Genomic DNA, 8,201 nt, shown 5'->3' with positions numbered 1-8,201 from the left:
CTAGATATATCAACCACACTTGAGGTCAGGCTCATACTCAGGAGTTGTTGGCCAACTCTTTTTCAGACATTATGTCTTTTTTAGTGACTTTTTTCTTCTTGCCTTTTGTCTTTGTTTTGTGATTTGCTTACAAGATGGAAAGAAATTAAAGATCAGCATTTTTGGAGAAATAGAAGGAGATCAGAGAGGAGTTGGGGGATGTGAAGAACATAATAAGTATACGCGTATTAACATCTCAAAGGATAGACATATTTTATTAAGCAAAAAATAATATGATGAAATGTGGATATTTATATCCATTACTAAATGTGTTTAGTAATAATAATAATAATAATAATAATAATAATAATAATCCAAAGCATTCTATAAAAAAGATTTTCATACAATTAAATGGAATTAATACAATTAATGGAAAATAAGTGTGTGACAAATGGAAAACATACAGCAAGTGTATATTAACTTTTTCCCTTGTAACTATGCCTGAGATTTGATGTAGAAAAAAAAGTTTGTGATGAAAAATTTCTTTGGCTAGTTGAGAAAGCTTTAGGCACTATAAGAATTAAATTGTTTATTTTTATGAATATAAGAAGTGGGCAATATTGTTTTGCTTCACACAATTGCAATTTATCTGAACCATAAAGGAAATTAAGAGATTATAGTATAGTGTTGAAGGCTGACGATTGACTAATATGATTCTATTACACTTTGAGTCTGTGAACTGTGTTAGGACATGAGCCCAGGATTCTAAATGGAAGATGAAAGAGGATTATAGTATGCTCAGAGTGTAAGAAATAGCTCTGACTTCTTTTCTGTCCAGCAATGGAACCCTCTATGTTTTCCTGTCCACAAAAATATTGTAGGGGATTGTACAGGCTTAGAGCCAGATCTGCCCTGGATTGAGTCAGGAGCACCAAAGATGCAGTGTTTTAGCAGAGTGGGCTTGGATTTTTTGGCTTGTGGAGATGTTTCCTCTCTGTGAGTCCATTCTGCCTCTGTCAGCTGTCCTGGCATTAGGATTCAGAGTCTGTCTGTGGTTTACAAAGGTGAACACTCATGAGGTTTACTGTGATTCTCTATTTTCTAATTGATGTTATTCCTGCTATTTTAGGTAAAAATTGAGTTCCATTTCTTGTCTGCAGTTTTATTAGCCGTATCCATTTTGTTGAAAACTTTAATGCAGGACCATCTCTCTGACAAGGCTATTCATGTGTCTGATTTTAGCAGTGGTCCCCAAAGTTCCTCTTCTTCCAGTCTTTTTGTTAGTAAGTGGAGTATTTTTTTAATCATCATTTTATTAATTATTATTAGTAGTAGTATAGTATTTCCTTTAGTACAGGAATTGAACTAAGGGCCTTGCATGTGTCAAGAATTACCACTGAACTGTAATCTCAGTCCTCATTTTACCTTTTGATCTTCAACGTTCTTACTAAGTTTCTCAGCCTTCTTTGTACTCCCTATATGGCCTGGTTGTGTCTGAACTTGTGATGCTCTTGATTCTACTTCCAGAGTTGCTGGGGTTGCAGGCCTGCATGCACTATATGGCCTGGGACTGAGTAAGGAGCACTTCTTGTGGAGCACAGAAGCCTGGAGTGGCTGTGTCTTGAGTCCACTTTTCTACTAGGCAGCAGGATATTTAGAAGTTCCTAAGAAATAATCATAGAAAATCCTTAAATAGGAAACAATTAGGTTTTCCCTTGTAAGCATGAAAGTACCTATTTGGCCAGTACTGTAAATGAAACAAAATTTGTGAACAATATCATAGTATAACAGCTTCATGGATGAAGAACTTTCTGGATCGCCTTAGTTTTTACTATATTCTGCAGATGGTTTGGTGTAACAGATTCCCAAGCTGTACCAAAAATAATTTTAAGTGAAAACTTCTGAATAATCAAATTTTTACTGATTGTCTTTTTGGTTAAATTCTTTTTGTCCTCCATAAGGATTCAAGAACTATGGGTTAATTTTTGTGGCCACCATATTATCCAGAAAAACTATTCAAAAAAGTTTGATTCCAATTCATTCCTATTTTCCTTTTAAAATCCACCCAAGCCTGTTTTGGTGGTTGTTATTTTAAATTTTTGTTACATTGTAAAAAATTTCCATATAAAATATAAAGTTATAGTAAACAAAATACAAAGGAATCTGGATGGTTTGGGTTTTCAGTGCCTAAGAGGCCTGAAATGAGAAATATCCATTTTTTAATGTAAAGGACAAGATTTTGTATTTTATTTTGCTAATACTGTAAGCTCATCCTTGGATGGGTATGTAATTTGATCAGACAACCACTTATTAAGTACATATTATTTTAAACAAATGTAACTTATTTTTAGTAACTTGCATTGGAATTAACTTTGCATATATATATTATATATATTTATATACATATATAATAGAATGTATGTATATATTCTAAGTATATAAAATTTATACTTAGAATAACTAAAAACAGTCCTGAGCACATTGAAACATTTAACCATTTATCACATGAATAACCATTATCTTGCATTTCATAATTATCTTTACAGTTATCCTTGTTAAGTTTGAGACTTAAAAGTTTGAATGAGCCAGGCAGTGGTAGCACACGCCTTTAATCCTAGAACTTGGGAGGCAGAGTCAGGCAGATTTCTGAGTTCGAGACCAGCCTGGTCTACAGAGTGAGTTCCAGGACAGCTTGGGCTACACAGAGAAACCCTGTCTCCGGAGGGGAAAAAAAAGCTTGAATGGAAGATCCTTTAGCATCAAATTATAACTTTAAACCATCAATACAGTTGCAAAGACAGAGTCAGTTTTGTTAACCGGAGTAGAGTATGCCTTTATAACCTTAGGAATTTATCAGCACACAAATATCTAGTCACATCCAAAATATCTTGGAGAACTACTATTGCCTCCTTGATATAAACAGAAGATATAATAATAAACAGAGGTTTCATCAGGGCTTAGAGGTTTTATAGATGATGCTTTTCATCAATAAGAGCAGCAGCTGTTCCTGCCTTTCCTTTTTGTCAGGCCTTTCCTGCTAATTGCTTTCTACAGATGGAGGTACTAGAAGTTCAGAATTATTACTGTCATGTTTCAATATGTTTAGATTTATTTGTTTATTTATTTAATAAATATTATTATTCACTTATCTTTAAAGAAAGGGCACTCAGCTGAAGAAGTTCACAAACCTTCTTTTTTTCCCTCCAATTCTGTCTTCTTTCTACTTCTGTCTTCAAGGTACTTATGTCCCATCCATTCCAACTTTCTGTTAAAGAGACTCCATTTTCAGTTACTTCATCCATAATGCTTTCTTCCACAATATCCTATCTACATTCACAATCTTTCTGCGCCATTCAAAATCCTTTTTTCTCCCAACTTATGTCATTTTCCTTTTCAGTACATCTCTATCCTTCATGTGCTAATTTACATTTGAGGTCAGTCAATATTGAGCCTCACTTTTCCATCAGAATAACCACTTTGGATTGAGGCTGTGCAAAGTGATGCTAAAAACTTCTGTAAAAATTAATATTATAAATATATGCAATAAATTAATGAGGCAGCTGACTTTCTTTATCCATTATAAGACCATTTTTTCTTAATAAACCCAATAAACTGTCATCAAAATTTGAACAGTTGAGTCCATATAAATATTCAATGGCTAAGAAATACCTAATAAAAGCTGACTGATTACAGCAAAAATTAGGTTTTACCAGATGGGTACAATTACCCAGAATGGGTACAATTCTTTGTGTTGAGCAAGTGAAAATTGTATATTAAAAAAAGCTCCTTTTTTAAGAGGGTGACTGGGAGAGGGACAGGGAGTGGGATGTAAAGTGAATAAGTAAAAAAATTAATTAATTAAAAGTCATCCTTAAAATAGTTTTAAAAATCTCTAAAGGATTTGTTTGTTTGTTTGTTTGTTTTTGTCCGAGACACGATTTTTCTGTATAGCCCTGGCTGTCCTAGAACTCATTCTGTAGACCAGGCTGGCCTGGAACAGAAATCCGACTGCCTCTGCCTCCCAAGTGCTGGGATTATCTCTCAAGGATTTTAAGATGTAATTTTAGCTGAAGGGGTCTGCAACCCTATAGGTGGAACAACAATACTAACTAACCAGTATCCCCAGAGCTCATGTCTCTAGCTGCATGTGTAGCAGAAGATGGCCTAGTAGGCCATCATTGGGAAGAGAGGCCCCTTGGTCTTGCAAACTTTATATGCCTCAGTATAGGGGAACACCAGGGCGGAGAAGTGGGAGTGGGTGGGTAGGGGAGCAGGGTGGGGGGAGGGTATAGGGGACTTTCAGGATAGCATTTGAAATGTAAATAAAGTAAATACCTAATAAAAATTGGAAAAAGTTTTTTAAACAGATGTAATTTTAGGTAGTACTCATGGACTATTTTCAAAAAAGAAATCTTAAAAGGGAATATTTTGGAAAATTATCTGTAGATCCTGTGTAACATGTTAATGCAAGCTGCCAACTATTATCCATGTGGAACAAATATTATTTATTTAATACATTTTATTTACTGGCACAATAATCTTTGTAGCCTCTTTACTAGTGTCTTAGTCAGGGTTTCTATTCCTGCACAAACATCATGACCACGAAGCACTTGGGGAGGAAAGGGTTTATTCAGCTTACTCTTCCACATTGCTGTTCATCACCAAAGGAAGTCAGGACTGGAATTCAAGCAGGTCAGAAAGCAAGAGTTGATGCAGAGGCCATGGAGGGATGTTCATTACTGGCTTGCTTCCCCTGGCTTGCTCAGCCTTCTCTGTTATAGAACCCAAGGCTGCCAGCCCAGAGATGGTCCCACCCACAAGGGGCCTTTCCCCCTTGATCACTAATTGAGAAGATATCCCACAGCTGGATCTCATGGAGGCATTTCCCCAACTGAAGCTCCTTTCTCTGTGATAACCCCAGCCAGTGTCAAGTTGACACATAAAACCAGCCAGTGCAGCCAGTAAGTTTTTTAAATGTTCCTAGACTATATTTTGGGCTTGTTTTATTTATTTTTTCTCATGAAGGGAGCATTGATAGTGAGTTATTCCTGATATGAGGGAAAAACAAAACATTTTAGCAAAAATCACACTATCTAACTAACTAAGGAGCAGCTAACTAGAAATGATCTATCTAACAACTAACTAATTCTGGTGCAGCCAAGCTAGCTTATGCTGTAGCAGTGGCGGTGGAGCTCCATCTGTCATCCTTTGGAACTCAGGTGTTGTTGCTCTCAGGTGACAGGCTATGGGCAGAAAGTGCTGACAGGCAGGACAGAGCAGAGAGTTCTGGGTTCCAGTCAGACTATGTGGGAGGACAAGTCTGAAACTTACATGGCTGGTCTGGAAAACTAGTGGCCGTGGAGTCCATTTCTCTGCCAAAATGCGTTTAGCAAAAAATTCCTGTCTCTATCTCTGTGTCTCTATCTCTCTCTTCTTTGCTCTTTCCTTTTCTTTTTTCTTCTTTCCTTTTCTTTACTCTTCTTTTCTTCCTTCCTCTTTCCTCTCTTCCTTTTTTTCTTCCTGTCTTCTGTCCTTCCTTCCTTCCTTCCTTCCTTCCTTCCTTTCTTCCTTCCTTCCTTCCTTCCTTCCTTCCTTCCTTCCTTCCTTCCTTCCTTCCTTTTAATCTAGGCAATTACAAATTAAACTGCTTTGAACATAGTTGAGCAAGTGTGAGCAAGATATACTGGGGCATATTTTGGGTATATGTCCAGGAATAGTATGCTGTGTCTTGAGGTAGAATTACTCTCAGTTTATTGAGAAAGCACAACATTGATTTCCAAAGTGATTGTAAAAGTTCACACTCCCACCAGCAATGGAGGAGGGTTTCCCTTCTTCCACATTTTTGCCAGCATGTGCTATCACTTGAGTTTTTTATCTTAGTCATCGTAGTAGGTGTAAGGTGGAATCTCAGAGTCGTTTTGACTTTCATTTCCCTGATGACTAAGGATTTTGAACATTTGTTTTAAGTGTTTCTTGGCCAATCAAGATTCCTTTGTTTGAGAATTCTCTGCTTAGTTCTGTACCCCATTTGAAAATTGGATTATGTGGGTTGTTAGCATCTAACTTATTGTCTTTTTTATAAATTTTGGATAATACCCCATTGTCTGATGCAGGGTTGATGAAGATCCTTTCCAAATCTGTAGACTGCAGTTTTGTCCTAATGACAGTGTCCCTTCTTTATGGAAGCTTTTCAGTTTCATGAGGTTCCATTTATCAATTGCTGATCTTAGAGCTTAGATCTTTGGTTTTCTGTTCAAAAAATTTTCTCCTGTACCAACAAGTTTAAGGCTATTTCCCACTTCCTGTTCTTTTAGCTTTGGTGTATCTGGTTTTACATTAAGGTCCTTGATTATCTTAGACTTGAGTTTTGTGCAGGGTTGATAGATCTGACTCTATTTGCATTCTTCTATGTGCAGAAATCCAGTTAGGCCAGTGCCATGTTCTAAAGGTGCTTTCTTTTTTTCCATTGTATGGTTTTGCCCTCTTTGCAAAAATCAAATGTCCATAGGTGTGTGGGTTTGTTTTAATACCTTCAGTTGGATTCCACTTATCAATTTGTCTGTTGCTATACCAATACCATGCAGTTTTTGCTATTATTGCTCTGTAGTACATCTTGAGTTCAGGGTTGGTGATATGTCCAGAAGTGGTTTTATTATTTAGGATTGTTTAATTATCCTCTGTTTACTGTTATTTGTTTTGCTTATGAAGTTGAGAGCTGTTCATTTAATGTCTGAAATGAATTGTGTTGAAATTTTGATGAGAATTGCATTGAATCTGTAAGGTGCTTTGGGTAAGATGGCCACTTTCACTATGTTAGTCTACTTTTCCATGGACATAGGAGATCTTTCCATATTCTTATATCTTCCTCAATTTTTTCATCAGAGTTGAAGTTCTTGTTCTGTAGGCCTTTCACTTGTTTGCTTAGAGTTACACCAAGATATTTTATATTATTCATGGCTATTGTAAAAGGTGTTGTTTCTCTAGTTTCTTTCTCAGAACATTTATTGTTTGTATAAAGGAGTGCTACTGGTTTTTTTTTTTTTTTTTTGTTGTTGTTGTTAGTTAATTTTGTATACAGCCACTTTCCTGAACATATTTACCAGCTGTAGAAATTCTCTGATAGAATTTTTGAGGATGGCTATGTATACTATCATTTCATCTGCTAATAATGATACCTTAACTCCTTCCTTTCAAATATGCATCTCCTTAATCTCCTTTAGTCGTCTTATTGATCTAGGTAGAAATTCAAGTAGTATATTGATTAGATAGGGAGAGAGTGGGTAGCAGTGTTTTGCTCCTGATTTTAATTTTTATTAAAATTTTCTCCATTTATTTTGATGACAGTTATTGGCTTGCTGTATATTGCTTTTATTAGTTTAGGTATGCACCATGTATCCATAATATCTAAGATTTTAAATAGAATAAATGTTGGATTTTGTCAAAGGCTTTTAAAGCATATTATATGATCATATGTTTTTTCTTTCAGTTTGTATGATGGATTATGTTGATGGATTTCCATATATTGAACCATCCATTCATACTGGTGATACTTGATCATGGTGGATGATGTTTTTGATGTGTTCTTGGATTTGGTTTGGGTGTACTTTATTGAGTATTTTTTACATCAATATTCATTAGAGAAATCAGTCTGATTTTCTTCGTTGAGTCTTTGTGTGGTTTAGGTATCAGGGTGACTGTGGCTTCATTGAATGAGTTTGGTAATGTTTCCTATGTTTCTATTTTGTGGAATAGTTGAGTATTGGTATTAGCTTTTTTGATGGCCTGGTACAATTTTGCCCTAAAACCATCTGGCCCTCTGCTTTTTTTGGTTGGGAGACTTTTAATGACTGGGTTTAAATAGTTTACCTGATGTTGATTTAACTTTGGTAAGTGGTATCTGTCTATAAAATCTTCCATTTTGTTAATATTTTCCAATTTGGGGAGTTTAGGCTTTTGAAGTAAGACCCAATATTTTTGTGAATTTCTTGTTTGTCTCTTGTTATATCTCCCTTTTCATTTCTGACATTGTTTATGTGGATACTGTGTTTTTGTCTCTTGGTTGGTTTAGCTAAGGGTTTGTCTATCTAAATGGTGCCTTGATATGAGACTGCCATGAACTACTGAAACCCTGAACGCATGTCCATGGCTTTAGGAGTGAAAAGAATGAGCATATCCATACATATCCATCAGAACTAGGCTGGAATCAGGTTTTAAACCTTTGG

General features: G+C 35.8%; 1 long non-coding RNA gene across 1 annotated transcript; it reads right to left on the bottom strand.

Moving 5' to 3' along the window:
- Positions 1 to 239: 239 nt before the first annotated feature.
- On the bottom strand, positions 240 to 4,731 carry Gm4224 (predicted gene 4224). The gene is made up of 3 exons (NR_046074.1): positions 4,619 to 4,731; positions 3,168 to 3,244; positions 240 to 1,643 (listed from the first exon to the last, which is right to left on the bottom strand). It is a non-coding gene; the product is annotated as a predicted gene 4224 (long non-coding RNA).
- Positions 4,732 to 8,201: the final 3,470 nt, after the last annotated feature.

Source organism: Mus musculus, chromosome 7, assembly GCF_000001635.26.
Source record: "Mus musculus strain C57BL/6J chromosome 7, GRCm38.p6 C57BL/6J".
Classification (NCBI taxonomy): domain Eukaryota; kingdom Metazoa; phylum Chordata; class Mammalia; order Rodentia; family Muridae; genus Mus; species Mus musculus.
Note: the sequence above shows the minus strand (reverse complement) of the source record. Positions and strands in the feature narration are given on the sequence as shown.